The 16,818-nt window shown below is 34.3% G+C and overlaps 1 long non-coding RNA gene across 1 annotated transcript; it reads left to right on the top strand.

The window, feature by feature from the left end:
* Positions 1 to 5,709: 5,709 nt before the first annotated feature.
* Positions 5,710 to 6,784, top strand: LOC125369721. The gene is made up of 2 exons (XR_007215406.1): positions 5,710 to 5,917; positions 6,736 to 6,784. It is a non-coding gene; the product is annotated as an uncharacterized LOC125369721 (long non-coding RNA).
* The last annotated feature ends 10,034 nt before the right edge of the window (positions 6,785 to 16,818 follow it).

Raw genomic sequence — 16,818 nt, 5'->3', positions numbered from 1 at the left:
ACCAATCGGGTTACAGGTGCAAACTTGTTATAATGGTTTGAATTTGGCTACTAAGTAGATGGTAGATGCAGTTGTAGGTGGTTCTTTGAGCAGCAAGACACTAGAGCAAGCCCAAAGCTTGATAGAGGAGATGGCCACAAACTATTACCAGTGGCATACTACTAGGAGCAGGACGGGACGTCAAGGGAGTATACACTAATTGGATGCCACTGCAGCCTTGCGGCTCAAGTGGAGTTATTATCCAAGAAAATTGATCAACTCTAGATGCTTGTCCAAGCAACTCAAGCAAGTTATGAGTTTTATGGTGGCCCACATTTCAGTAGTAACTGTAAGTCAGGAGGTATGTTTGCTTCTTCTTCATCTAACCATGAACAGGTGGACTATATGGGGAGTTAGCCTAGGTAATAGAACAACCTGTATAGGAACACTTGTTAATCTGGGATGGAGAAATTACTCAAACTTCAGATGGAGGAACAACAACCAGGGGCCACCAGGGTTTCAATGACTACATCAGTAGCTGCAACAATCTGTTCTCCCACCTCAGTCTCCTCAAACTCAAGAGAAAAAGCCTAACTTAGAGGAGGTGATGATGAAGTTTGTATCCACTTCAGAGACCAGATTCCAGCAGACGAATGCAGCTCTTAGAAATCAGCAGGCCTCCATTCAGAACTTGGAGAATCAAATAGGATAGATTTCTAAGATGTTGGCTGAGAGGCAGTCGGGGACTTTACTTAGCAATACAGAGTCCGACTTGAGAGAGCATGTGAATGCAATCACTTTGCGGTCAAGTAAGTATATTCCTGGTTCTTCTCCTATTTCTAATAATGATGTTGATGCACAAGTAGATTCAAGTTGAAAGGTTGAAGATAACAAGGCGAAGGAACCAAAGAAAGAAGAGGCAAACAAGATTCCACTGAGGGAATACCAACCCAAATTCCTATACCCTACTAGGTTGAAGTAGGCGTATGTCGAGCAGCAGTTTAGTAAATTTCTTGATGTATTTAAACAACTGCATATAAACTTACCTTTTGTTAAAGCTATTTTGTAGAGCTTAGGTATGCGAAGTTCTTAAAAGATATCCTTAGCAACAAAAGAAAGTTTGAGGACTTAGCATTCGTGACACTAAATTAGGAATGTTCGACGATTTTCCAGAATAGGGTACCAGAAAAGAAATATGATCCAGGGAGTTTTACTATCCCTTGTGTTAGGTGACTTAACTATTAGTGATGCTTTGCCTGATTTAGGAGCTAGCGTTAATATAATGTTATACAACTTGTTTGCTGAGTTGCGGCTGGGAGAGCTAAAACCTACTAAGATGAGTATGCAACTAGCTGATATGTCAGTCAAGTATCCTAAGGGTGTTGTAGAGAATGTGCTTGTTAAGGTGGATAAATTCATATTTCCTATTGACTTTGTGATCTTAGACATGGATGGTGAGAGTAGTGTACCTTTGATTCTAGGTAGACCTTTCCTTGTAACATCTAGGGCAAGTATAGATGTTTGTGATGGAAACTTGAACTTAGGGTAAAGGATGAGACTGTCACCTTTGACTTGAATAATTCTATGAAATAGTCTTTAGATCATGATGATTATGTATTTTATTAATGTACTTGATGATGTTGTTGAGACATAGTTGCACAAAATGTTGGTTGAAGATCCTCTATAAGTTACCTTGCCAATGGAAGATGAGCATGAGTTGTCAAACGAGAAAGTATTGGAGCAACTTGAATTTTTGTTAGCAGATGAGCCAAGCGAAGAGGATAATAAGTTTGTTATAATTGACAAGGTAGGTATGCAGAAGTTGAGGTCATTAATTGAGGAACCACTAGTTCTTGAGTTGAAAGAGCTCCCAAAGCATATCAACTATGCATATTGAGACAAAGACAACAGTTTGCCTGACATTTCAACAGTAGACTTGACACCCGAGATGAGGGAGATGACAGTGCCCTCTCTAAGGAAATACCAAAAGGTATTTGCTTGGAAGAATGCTGACACTCTAGGGATTAGCCACACTTATTGCTTACCCAAGATTCTTATGGATGGCATCCATAACTTGGCAGTTCAACCGCAGTGCAAGTTAAACCCGCACATGAAGAGAGTGGTCAACGAGTCCAGCTAAATGACTCAGAAAAAAGAAGAAGCACTTTTGGGAGGCACCCCAACTTTTATTTTATGTTTTTGACATTTTGATCATTAGTTTTAGAACATTTTCTTAGTTTTAGTCTTCATTTCATTTAATTTTTTAGTTTTATATGCCATTTGAGTGTTTTTTTCATATTTTTGATTTCTTGTTTTCTGCCTTTGAATTGCCCTATTACTGTTGTTTTGTATGTTTGAACTTGCTTGATTGTAAGCTGGTTTGGTAAATTAGTTATTATGCTACTGAATTGGAAATTGACTAATTAGCTGATGATGCACCTCCTCCAGTACAACCACCACCTCCACCCACCACCAGCCTAGCAGGATGAGTAGGGCAGTATCTCTTTATATTTATCTCTTTTCCTTTTTGTACTTATTATGTTGCTTCCCAACACCTTTACACACTGTGGACAGTGTGTCTTCAAGTGTGGGGTGGGTAAGTCGTTGTTTTAGCTTTTCTTCTTTTTTTAATGTTTTCTGACTATTATTTATTGTATTATTGATGATGTATAGCTTTAGGATACTTAGGATGTTTATTAGCTCTTCGTTATCTTCGAGAGAATGATAGTTATAATTATGAGCATGTGATTTTTTCTCCTTGTTGTTTATTGCTTTTGGAATATTATTGAGCAATTTTTAGTTTATCATAATGGCTGGGTTAAACCGGTGTTACTTGACCATTCTTTAAGTTAGTTAATTTGAATTTGATTAGTTGTTGTGTTTTGTATATCAATTGATTAAATGATGATTTGATTGATGGTATTTTGACACCTTATGCAAATGTACACACTTAAATTGTGACTTTTTGAACCTAATTGAGCATACATCATAACTGCTCCTTTTTTCTTGTTTAAGTGTGCATTGTATTCTTCTTATTTCTAGAACTTGGTCGGTAATGCTTGTTGAGGTCACATGAACAATCGAATGTTATGAAATGATAAGGGCACTTAGAATTCACCATTGTAGTCAAAGGCCAACCTATGAATGTTTTCCATTAGTTAGCCAAGTTTGAGTCTATCCACTATCTTCATTTTTACCATTTTGCTTTATCATCACACTTTGTTAAGCCTTTCGTTTATTGATTCCTACCCTATTTTTGGAATTTTTGCAATGTGTTCATTGAGTTATTGGATAAAATGCCGGTTTTATTTGTACTTTGAATTCACTAAGTTCTTTAAAGTTTTGGTTTAGATGCTCCCTTCATTCCAAAGTAATTATATTCTATTATTTCTTCTTAAGAAAAAAAAAACAGTTTTTTATTAAGTATTCATTCATTTTTCACTTTGAGCATCTTGTTTTAGAGACTTGGGAACTATAATGAATTTAATTATCTTTGTTTGGCATTTAGTCCTTTTTGAGTTGAAATCATGGGTAAGGCATTGCAAAAGTCCAAGAATTATTTACACCTCACTTCCAAATTTCCATACCTAAACCTAAGCCTCATTATAACCGTTGTGAAGACCCTTTGATTGTGATATTTGATTGTTTACAGTAGCAGAGATGAGATTTATGAGCAAGCCTATGGTAAGTAAGTTGAATATAATTGTTGTGAGAGATTAATGACTACCTTTTAAACACTGAGTGTATAGAGTGATCCATTTTGAGGCATATGATTTCTTGAATATTTGATGTTCAATGTATTTTGTAATTTCTTCATACACTAACATGATAATCATTCTTGTTTAGATTGCTAGTTTAGTTTTTGGTTGAGTTTCAATTTGGGATGGATTGAATGTTGCTTAATTGTGATCCAATGTATAAATTTTAAGGAAGGTTGATTGCATGTTTATAAGCTAAACTGTTGATTGCTTGAGGACAAGCAAAAGCTTAAATGTGGGTTGATTTAATATCCTTGATATTAAACATGTTTGCATGCTTGATTTTAAGTTATTTTTAGTAAAAATTATGTGTTCTTGTATTAGAATCACCCTATTTTAGTTTTCTTTGTGTCTCAGGTATTTTTCAAGGTACATCATCAAAGTTAGAGAGAAATCATATCAAAATCGGGAAAGAAACGGACGAATCGGGCACGCTAGACCGTTCAACATGCCCTGCCAACAGGCCCATGCTGAGGAGCACGGTCAGGGTCAGAGGGCGTGCTGAAATGCCTTACCTATAGCGAGAAGAAGCGATTTACAACACGGTTTTCGAGAGTGACACGGCCTAGGAGCATGCCCGTGTTGATCAGTACGGCCCAATTCCAAGCCGTGTTGAAGAAGGCTAGATGTACAATTTTAGCTCAACACGACAAGGATCTAGCACGACCCAAATCCAAGCCCTGTTGGATCCCAAAACCTAATTTAAAAGAATAGAAAACGAGAGAGCAAGATATTCTAGAAGAGAGGGATTCTAGAGAGAGAACTTTGGGGTATTTATGACAGACTTTGAGAGCAACCTTCCACATGATCTAAAGGAGGAAAATAAAGACGAATTCCACTTCAACATCATCCAAATAGTTGTTCTTGAGGATTGGTTTAAAGATTCAAAGAAAAGAAGAAGGAGATCTTGATCTGTAGAGATTGGATCCGGAGTTATTCAAGAAGGGATAACATTTCCACCATTTGAGAAAAGGGTGTTCATGTTCTTTTCGATTCTTGTATTAGTTTAATCATGGATATGTGTACCAATATTGTTAGACCCATTTGGGGGTCATCTTTAGCTATGCTAGGTTTGTTTTATGCTTAACTGATTGAATTGTTGATTTAAGATTGTAGTTTTCATTCAAGTATAATAAAATCTATTGTTTCTTCTTCATTGTTGAATCAATTTGATAACTCCTTTGTAATTGAAAAATTCAATTGAGTTTGGACAACTGCTTTTGTGATTAAGTGATTTGCATCTTAGAGGTAAGTATAATAACTTACTGGAATAAGAACTAGACATTCCTATTAGTGGTAATTTAGAGACTAATGCTATTCTAAAATCAATTGTTAGGAAGAGTGTAACACCCGGAATTTTTATATATTTAATAATGAGTTTTTATTTAAGTTAATTTTAGCTTTATTTTTATTCGGTTTAATTGGAATGATTTAAATACAAATTTTGAATGTTCATGTTAGATAAATAAATGAGTTATTTTCTATACCCAATTAGTTTGAAATTTTAAGAAATTATTCAAGTAAATTATTTGAGAAATGATTATATTTTGGTTATTCAAATTTTTTCCCAAATGCATATTTATATAAGTAAAATTATATATTGAAAATTTTTGGAAGAAATTATAAAGGATGTTTTTATAAAAGAATTTTGGGAAAATTGGTATTATAATTGATTAGTAGTATTAAATTTTGAGTTGGAAATTGATTATTTAATTTAATTGTGTATAGGATTTAATTGGAGGATTATTTTGGAATAAGGATTAAAAGTATAATGTTATTTTTATGGGGTTTTAATGGAAATTTGTGAGCTTGGTATTTTTGTAAATAATTGTCTGTCAGTTTGCTTGCCTTGTGTTTTGTGCTGAGTGGCGGAGTCGGAAAATAGTGAAGTTTGGGACCCGACTCCCGTTGTTTAAATTGTTGGATATTTGAAGTGTTCTTCTGGCAGGTCCTGGACCCGTTTTTACGGGGGGTAAATATCCGTAATTTAGGGGAGGTTCTGTCAAATTTTCGGCAGAATCCTCGAGTCTAATTTAATTCTAGGCAGTCGACCTTAGGGTCTAAGTTTAGGAAAAATTTTCGAATGTCTATTAATTGTATGTCTTTTGTTATTAGATAATTCAGCCTTCCCGCCAGCTCCACCCGAGGCGTAGGAGCGGACTACGGAACGCGTTAGATCTGTGAGTTAAAGTCATCTAATCATTGCACTATTGCTAAGTCTGATCTTAATATGCTATTTTGGAAGTTTATGTTTAACATGGTTATTAATATCCCAACGTAAATAATTTTACTGGATTATTAATTATTGAAGATAATATGAGTATTATTACAGTAATGTTATATTAATTCCAAATATTATCAGTTTTCCACCTGAGTTGCCTGATGTTTTACTCTTAATTGTTAATCATTAATTTGATATGGTTGAACGATTTCATTATACAATGATATTATTAAATGGATGATTGTGTCTTGGGAAATGTGGCTTTCGTAGAACATGCCACCTGGTGGGTTGCATCAGGACCTCGTGCGCACCGGTAATGATCATGGATATAAGATTATTATGGATTTGTCTGCCCTGATCGAGCATTGCTCTCTGGGCTGAGTTCAGTTGATTGCCGGAGTTAAGGTCCCTGATCGAGCAATGCTCTCTGGGCGCCGGCTTATTTGGAATTCAAGTGTTCAGGCTGGAGGTAAGGACCCTGATCGAGCTTGCTCTCTGGGTGCCAAACCTGTTGGATTAAGAGAGCCGAAAGGCTACTAGAATTTGGGGTTTAGGGTTCTACCGAGCCACTCGTCCCGAAAAGAAAAGAAACAAAGATATTTTTATTTATTTATTTATTTCATTATGGTATGATGACATTATGATTTCTGTTTATGTTCAGGGTTTGATATATGGATTCGAATAATTAATATTTCCTGTGAAGACTGCAATAGTCTCTAGATTATTTGATTTTATCTCACTCCCGAGACTGACAGTCTCAGTTGTAATTTTTTTCAGGTGATAGTTAAAGACCTTCGCCATCGCACATTCGACAGTCCGACTTCTTCTTCTTCGGACTTTTGTAATTATCTTGTACTTCTATACTTGTCATTTTTACTCTAGAGTATCCGCAGTAGGAAATTTTAAAATTTATATAACTATTCTGACTCCTGTTGGTAGTATGATGATTTATTATGCAAGACAATTATGACTACTTTATATTTGATTAATTGTATATATGGATTTGCAGGTTGGTAAGGCTTACTACGAGTTTCGGTGGCCTTAAGCCTACCCATTCCCTAGTGCCGCCATCGCACATTCGACAGTCCGACTTCTTCTTCTTCGGACTTTTGTAATTATCTTGTACTTCTATACTTGTCATTTTTACTCTAGAGTATCCGCAGTAGGAAATTTTAAAATTTATATAACTATTCTGACTCCTGTTGGTAGTATGATGATTTATTATGCAAGACAATTATGACTACTTTATATTTGATTAATTGTATATATGGATTTGCGGGTTGGTAAGGCTTACTACGGGTTTCGGTGGCCTTAAGCCTACCCATTCCCTAGTGCCGGTCACGGGCCCCCAAAGTGGGTCGTGACAAAGTTGGTATCAGAGCTTAGGTTTAGATTTCCTTCGACCTAAGTTAAGATTTTTCTTGGTACTGCGGAGTTAGGATCAAGTTTGTCTTGTTGTTTTCATTGACTCCAGTGTCTTAGCCTTCACTGTTAGAGAGTCAGTCTTTCCTTTCTTGTGAGCTTGTTTTTGGTGCTGTGCTGAGAATGTGCTTTGTAGCGATGGGAAGATCTGAAGCACGATAGACTCGTGCTGTTTCTTCAAGTGATTAGTGCAGTCCGCCTTTAGAAGCTTTGATTGTTGTTTCGATGGTGGGCACCGCAGTCAGTTTTAGTGTAGAGCGTGGTTGCAGTCATGTCATGGGCTGCCTCGTCATCGCATCAGGCATCGTCTTTTTGAGTAGCGCCTAAGGTAGTGCCTGGGAAGTCGAGCAGATGTCAGCTATTATGGTTGAGTTTTGTGGTTGTAAGAAGCTTAAGAAAGGTGGCAGGAGTGTTTTCGGACACTCAGAATCCAGAGAAACTTAAGCGAACATTATTTATTTTTCTAAGTAGAACAAGTGTTTTAAAATACAATATTGCGCCCAGTCCCGTAAGAATGCATTATGGCATTTCACTGTTAGGCATGCATAAATTCATTTTAGGACATGCATCATACATCGTGCATTGCAACCCTTGGTGATAGGGGGCATCATCACCCTAGCGCGCGATATTGTAGAATTTTATATAAAGAAAAATGGCTAGAGATTTTACGATTTTGTAAAAGTGTTTTTCAAGATAATAAAGTTTTTATCAGTGATGATTATAAAGTAAGTGAAGATGTAATCTTTCAAGTAAATGGTGTTAGCTTAGGATTCTCTCGATGACGAGTAGTTGCTGAGAGAGTAAGTCTGTCGAGCTGTAGTCCCCATGTTAGATTATAAGGGAGGCTTTTGGATTTCAGTCAAAGAGGAATCTTGTGTCAGGATGGCATGGTTTATATCGGTTGATGCGATCAGATGGATGGTATGTCGTGGATGATGTGATGTAGATGTTAAGGATTTTTCTGTTCGTCCAAGGGACACGTCATTAGGAAGGAAATTTGGTTAGTGGATTTTTGGCAGGATCGGAATTGGCCCTCCTTGTGTGGAAACCCTTGGTTTTGTCGGCAGGTTGGTGAGGTGGAATGTAAGTTGGACTTGCCGCCAAGTATTAGTAATGTTCTCTGAGGTTAAATCCAGTTGTTCGTAGGTCTGAGTTGAGGAAGTATATTTTCGATCCTTTCGTGGTGGATCCTCAATTTGTGAATGTAAGTAAAGATTTGGTTTCCGAGGAGTAGTAAGTGAGGATCGCGGATTTTCAGGTTCGCCAGTTTTATTTAAGGGTTTTGTCGATGAGTCTTGTGGTTTATTTCTGCCGAGCAAAAGTTTCCGAGAAGCCGAGTGGAGATGAGAGGTTCCTAATTAGTTTCAGTCTTAGAGTGTAGCCCCTTTTCTTTTAAAATTCGAGGTCGAATTTTTTTTAAGGGGGGGAGAATGTAACACCCGGAATTTTTATATATTTAATAATGAGTTTTTATTTAAGTTAATTTTAGCTTTATTTTTATTCAGTTTAATTGGAATGATTTAAATACAAATTTTGAATGTTCATGTTAGATAAATAAATGAGTTATTTTCTATACCCAATTAGTTTGAAATTTTAAGAAATTATTCAAGTAAATTATTTGAGAAATGATTATATTTTGGTTATTCAAAATTTTTCCCAAATGCATATTTATATAAGTAAAATTATATATTGAAAATTTTTGGAAGAAATTATAAAGGATGTTTTTATAAAAGAATTTTGGGAAAATTGGTATTATAATTGATTAGTAGTATTAAATTTTGAGTTGGAAATTGATTATTTAATTTAATTGTGTATAGGATTTAATTGGAGGATTATTTTGGAATAAGGATTAAAAGTATAATGTTATTTTTATGGGGTTTTAATGGAAATTTGTGAGCTTGGTATTTTTGTAAATAAATGTCACATCGGTTTACGCCTTGTGTTTTGTCTTTGAGTGGCGAGGTCGGAAATAGTGAAGTTTGGGACCCGACTCCGTTGTTTAAATTGTTGGATATTTGAAGTGTTCTTCTGGCAGGTCCTGGACCCATTTTTACGGGGGGTAATGTTCGTGTTGTAGGGGAGGTTCTGCCGAATTTTCGGTAGTTCCTGAGTTGAGATTCTTAGACAGTCAGTCCTAGGAGTCTAGAACTAGGATTGAAGATCGATTGTTTCATCGTTTTGATAACTTGTTTTCCGTGACTAGATTGATCATGCATTGGCTCGCTCCAATCGAGGCAAGGGCGAGCTAGGAGGTCGCCCAATTCTGTGAGTTAAAGTCATTTAATCTTTGCGCTATTGCTAGTCTGATTTTAATATGCTATTTAGAATTTGTGCTTAATATGATTATTAGTATCGCAAAATAAATGATTTCACTTGATTATTAATATTTGAAATAATATAAATATTATTATTAGTATGTTATAATAAGATAAACGTTATTATTTTTCCCCTCACCAATTGCACGTTGATTTACCTTAAATCTTTAATCTTTATTTCGATATGTGTTGGTTGAGTTCATCAGATAATGATATTTATTATATGTGATGATTGCGAATTGGGAAATGTGGCTTGTAAAACATGTCGCCTGATAGGTTACATCAGGACCGCGTGCGCACCGGTAATGATCATGGACATAAGGTTATTATGGATTTGTTTGCCCTGATCGAGCATTGCTCTCTGGGCTGAGTTCAGTTGATTGCCGGAGTTAAGGTCCCTGATCGAGCTTGCTCTCTAGGCGTTGGCTTATTTGGAATTCAAGTGTTCAGGCTGGAGGTAAGGACCCTGATCGAGCTTGCTCTCTGGGTGCCAGACCTGTTGGATTAAGAGAGCCGAAAGGCTATTAGAATTTGGGGTTAGGGTTCTACTGAGCCACTCGTCCCGTAAAAGTAAATATATATTTTTATTTATTTATTTATTATGGTATTTGATTATAATGTGATTTGTATTAAACCCGTAGTAAGCCTGACACTCACTGACTTAAACAAATCTCATCTCAAATTAATATTATTAAAACCACAAATTATCTTAATAGTTACACTTTACAAAATTACTTCGGTCTACCAGAAAAACTAGGCGAGACCCGAAGCTCAGAAAATTACAACTTATACATTTACTATTACTACTGCGGAGAATCTAAGATTTACCAATTTACATACCAAATCAAATACATCACCCGATGATGAAGGAGTCGGGTTACTGAATAAGAGTCGCGGGAGAACTAACAGTCACGAATCTGAAAAAAACATAAATGGAGACTGTCAATCTCGAGAGTGAGTTAAAATCAAATAATCTGGGGACTATTGCATTCTTCTCAGAAAATATAGATTATTCAAATCAGTATATCAAACCATGCACGTAAATACAAATCACATTATAATCAAATACCATAATAAATAAATAAATAAAAATATATATTTACTTTTACGGGACGAGTGGCTCAGTAGAACCCTAACCCCAAATTCTAATAGCCTTTCGGCTCTCTTAATCCAACAGGTCTGGCGCCCAGAGAGCAAGCTCGATCAGGGTCCTTACCTCCAGCCTGAACACTTGAATTCCAAATAAGCCGGCGCCTAGAGAGCAAGCTCGATCAGGGACCTTAACTCCAGCAATCAACTGAACTCAGCCCAGAGAGCAATGCTCGATCAGGGCAAACAAATCCATAATAACCTTATGTCCATGATCATTACCGGTGCGCACGCGGTCCTGATGTAACCCATCAAGCGGCATGTTCTACAAGCCACATTTCCCAATTCGCAATCATCACATATAATAAATATCATTATCTGATGAACTCAACCAACACATATCGAAAGAAATATTAAAGATTTAAGGTAAAACAACGTGCAATTTGTGAGGGGAAAAATAATAACGTTTATCTTATTATAACATACTAATAATAATATTTATATTATTTCAAATATTAATAATCAAGTGAAATCATTTATTTTGCGATACTAATAATCATATTAAGCACAAATTCTAAATAGCATATTAAAATCAGACTAGCAATAGCGCAAAGATTAAATGACTTTAACTCACAGAATTGGGCGACCTCCTAGCTCTGCTCCGGTGCCTCAGTTGGAGCGAGCCGAACAGACAAATCAATCTAGTCACGGAAAACAATTTATCAAAACGATGAAACAATCGATCTTTAATCCTAGGTCTAGACTCCTAGGACTGATTGTCTAAGAATCTCGACTCAGGAACTACCGAAAATTCGGCAGAACCTCCCCTACAACACGAACATTACCCCCTGTAAAAACGGGTCCAGGACCTGCCAGAAGAACACTTCAAATATTCAACAATTTAAACAATGGGAGTCGGGTCCCAAACTTCACTATTTCCCGACTCCGCCACTCAGCACAAAACACAAGGCAGGCAAACTGACAGACAATTATTTACAAAAATACCAAGCTCACAAATTTCCATTAAAACCCCATAAAAATAACATTATACTTTTAATCCTTATTCCAAAATAATCCTCCAATTAAATCCTATACACAATTAAATTAAATAATCAATTTCCAACTCAAAATTTAATACTACTAATCAATTATAATACCAATTTTCCCAAAATTCTTTTATAAAAACATCCTTTATAATTTCTTCCAAAAATTTTCAATATATAATTTTACTTATATAAATATGCATTTGGGAAAAATTTTGAATAACCAAAATATAATCATTTCTCAAATAATTTACTTGAATAATTTCTTAAAATTTCAAACTAATTGGGTATAGAAAATAACTCATTTATTTATCTAACATGAACATTCAAAATTTGTATTTAAATCATTCTAATTAAACCGAATAAAAATAAAGCTAAAATTAACTTAAATAAAAACTCATTATTAAATATATAAAAATTCCGGGTGTTACAAAGAGATTCCAACTTTAGATTTTTAGGATTAGGAATTGGTTAACTCAAGAGATAGGGCAATTCATTTAAGAAATCATCCACATATCGCAATTCTTAATCAATCAATTCATAATTTATTGTCTTAAGCCAGCTAGCTAAAAAGATCCCCAATTGGGTTAACTTATCTCATTGTCTTTTTCAAACTTTCATTCTCTTTGTTAAAATTTAGTTTTCATTTGCATTCTCAATCATTTTTAGTTAATGATCTTCACCACCTTTTGATCGGTTAAGAAATAGGAATAGCATAGTAGCAGTAGCTTCTCAGTTCCCATGGGATACGACATTCATACTTTCCATAGCTAGATGACATTTGATAGGTGCATTTGCCTGTAGATTGCTAGTCGTGTTTAGCGAAGCATCAGTTTCTCAAACTCCATAAGGAAACTTATGCCAAGAAATCTAGAAAAGGATCTGGAAGCCAACTTCCTTATTTGTGTATATTAGTCTTTAATTTTATTATTTAAGAAATTATTCTCTATAAAGACAAGCAGTTCATACAGAAACATACCAATTAACACACATAATTTACCTAGGTCTAATCCATTTTATTCATGCGCAGCCCACATTATAGTTGTTAATCTAATTTACTAATTATTTATGTATATAGCCCATTGAGTTTAAGCCCAATTAAAAATTATACTTTTGTTTTGTCTAACCTTTAAGCCTAATGGACCACTTATTATGACAAGGCCTGTTTTATGTGAACCTCTTCTAATAAAGCCTAATCCTAACTAAACATACGAGGTTGTTTTCAAATATCTACAAATGTAGCCCCTTACGTGGTCGGTTTCCCATTTTCACAAATATACTCCTCTTATGGGGTTATTTTCTCATATTCATAAATATACATCTTTTACAAGATTATTTTCTCATACTTACAAATATAGCAGTTATACTGGGTTGTACTCTTATATTCATAAATATACCCCTCCTATATGGTTATTTTTTCATATTCATAAATACACCATTTTTACGTAATAGTTTTCTTATTGTCAGAAATATACCCATCTTATAGGGTTATCTTATGATATTCACAAACGTATCCCTTTTACAGGGTTGTTTTTTCATATTCATAAATATACTCCTTTTTCGGGATTGCTTTCTAATATTCATAAATATACCCTTTCACATGATTATTTTCTCAATCTCACAAATATACTCCTCTTACGGGGTTATTTTTGCATATTGATAAATATACCTTTTTACGAGGTTGTTTTCTCATGCTCACAAATATACCCCACTTAGGAGGGCTATTTTCTTATACTCACAAATATACCCCGCTTATGGGGTTGTTTTTTTATGTAGAAAAATATACTCCTTTTACATGATTATCTTCTCATACTCATAAATATATCCCTATAACGGGATTATTTTCTAATATTTACAAATACACCCGTGTAAGAGGGTTGTTTTCTAATATTTACAAATATACCCCCTTTATGGGGATATTTTCGAATATTTTCAAATATACCCATGTTACAGTGTTGTTTTCTGATATTCATAAGTATATGCCTTTTACGGGATTATTTTTTTCATACTCACAATTATACCCCTCTAACGGGGTTATTTTCTAATATTAACAGTACTCCTCTTACGGGGTTGTTTTCTCATGTTAAAAAATATACCCTTTTTATAGATTTTTTTTCTCATACTAATAAATATACCCTATTTACGGGGTTGTTTTCTTATATTGACAAATATACCCCTTTTACAGGGTTGTTTTCTCATACTGAAACATATACCCCTTTTATGGGATTGTTTTCTAATATTGACAAATATACCTCTTACAGGGTTGTTTTCTCATATTCACAAATATCTCCCTTTTATGGGACTATTATATCATACTCCTAAATATACTCAACTTATGAAGTTGTTTTCTTATATTGACACATATACCCTTTTTACATGGTTGTTTTGTCATACTGACAAATATACCCTTCTTAAGGGGTTAATTTTTAATATTTACAAATATACTCTTCTTACGGGGTTGTTTTCTAATATTTACAACTACACCCCACTTATGATGTTGTTTGTAATATTTATAAATATACCCCTCTTACGGAGTTGCTTTCTCATTTTCACAACTATACCCCTTTGACAGGATTGTTTTTACATACTCACAAATATACCACATTTACGGGGTTATGTTCTCAACTACATAAATATATCCTTCTTGTGGTGTTGTTTGTCATATTCATAAATATACCTATTTTACGGGGTTGTTTGTCATATTCATAAATACACCCTTTTTACGGGGTTGTTTTCTCATATTGACAAATACACTCCTCTTACAAGGTTGTCTTTTCATATTCACTAATATACCCCTCTTACCGGGGTTGTTTTCTCATATTCACAAATGTACCCCTCTTACGGGGTTGTCTTCTCATAATCATAAACATTACCCCTTTTATGGAGTTATTTTCTAATATTCATTAATATACCCCTTTTACGTGATTGTTTTCTCATACTCACAAATATACCCGTCTTATAGGGTTGTTTTCTCACAGTAAAGAATATACCTATTTACAGGGTCGTTAGCTCATATTCACAAATATATCCCTCTTACAAGGTTGTTTTATAATATTGAAAAATATACCCCTCTTACGGGGTTGTTTTGTAACACTTATAAATATACCCCTCTTACAAGCTTGTTTTTTCATAGTTACAAATATACCCCTCTTACAGGGTTGCTTTCTAATATTGACAAATATATCCCTCTTAGCGTTCTTTTCTTATATTCACAAATAGACCCCTTTTACGGGGTTGTTTTTTCATATTCACAAATATACCTTACTTATGGGATTATTTTCTTATATAGACAATTTTACCACTTTTATAGGGTTGCTTCTCATACCCATAAATATATTAAGGAATTATTTTCTAATATTTACAAATATACCCGTCTAAGGAGGTTGTTTTTTAATATCTAGAAATATACCCCCTTTACGGGGATGGTTTCGAATATTTTCAAATATACCAATGTTATGGTGTTGTTTTCTCATATTCATAAGTATACTCCTTTTACACGATTGTTTTGTCATACTCATAAATATATCCCTTTTACGGAGTTGTTTTATAATATTGACAATATACCCCTCTTACGTAGTTGTTTTCTCATATTCACAAATATATCCCTTTTACGGGTTTATTTTCTCATACTCACAAATACATCATACTTACAGGGTTATTCTCTAATATTAATAAATTTACCCCTTTTACGGAGTTCTTTTCTCATACTCCCAAATATACCTCTCTTATGGGGTTGTTTTCTAATATTGACTAATATACCGCTCTTACGGGTTGTTTTCCAATATTCACAAATATACCCCTTTTTCGGGGCTGTTATCTCATACTCCCAAATACACACCACGAACAAAGTTGTTTTTTTATATTGATACATATACTCCTTTTACGCGGTTGTTTTCTTATACTCACAAAATATACCCTTCTTACGAGGTTATTTTCTAATATTTATAAATATACCCCTCTTATGGGGTTGTTTTCTAATATGTATAAATATACCCTCTTACGAGGTTATTTTCTAAAATTTACAAATATGGCCCTCTTATAGGGTTGGTTTCTCATATTCACAAATATACTCCTCGTATGGGGTTTTCTTCTATATTTATAAATATACACCGTTTACGAGATTGTTTTCTTATACTCACAAATATAGCCATTTTACTGGGTTGTACTCTTATATTCATAAATATACCCCTTCTATAAGGCTATTTTCTCATATTCATAAATATAACCCTTTGCGTGATTGTTTTCTCATTCTTAGAGATATACCTTTCCTGTGGGTTATTTTATGATATTCATAAATATACCCCTCTTATAAGGTTGTTTTCTCATATTCATGAATATACTCCTTTTTTGGGATTTCTTACTAATATTCATAAATATACCCCTTTTATGTGATTGTTTTTTCATTCTCACAAATATACCCCTCTTACGGGGTTATTTTCTCATATTAATAAATATACTCTTTTATGAAGTTGTTTTCTCATACTCACAAATATACCCCCTCTTACAGGGTTCTTTTCTACTATTTATAAATATACCCTTCTTATGGAGTTGTTTTCTCATAGTTAAAAATATACACCTCTTAGGGGGTTGTTTTCTCAGAGTTAAAAATATACCCCTCTTACGGGGTTGTTTTCTCATAGTTAAAAGTATACCTTTTATACAGGGTTGTTTGCTTATACACACAAATGTATCCCTCTTACTTAGTTATTTTCTAATATTGACAAATATACCCCTCCTACGGGGTTGCTTTTTCATACTTACAGATATACCCCTCTTATGACATTGTTTTCTCATACTCACAAATATAACCTTCTTAATATTCCTTTCTCATATTTACAAATATACCCCTCTTATGGGTTTTATTTCTCATATAGACAAATGTACCATTTTACAGGATTGTTCTCCCATAATCACAAATATATCTCTCTTACGGAGTTATTTTCTAATATTTATAAATATACCCGCTTTATGGGATGTTTTTTTGAATATTT

Source organism: Ricinus communis, chromosome 4 (assembly GCF_019578655.1).
Source record: "Ricinus communis isolate WT05 ecotype wild-type chromosome 4, ASM1957865v1, whole genome shotgun sequence".
NCBI classification, from domain to species: Eukaryota; Viridiplantae; Streptophyta; class Magnoliopsida; order Malpighiales; family Euphorbiaceae; genus Ricinus; species Ricinus communis.
The sequence above is the reverse complement of the archived record's forward strand: the minus strand, read 5'-3'. Positions and strand labels throughout refer to the sequence as shown.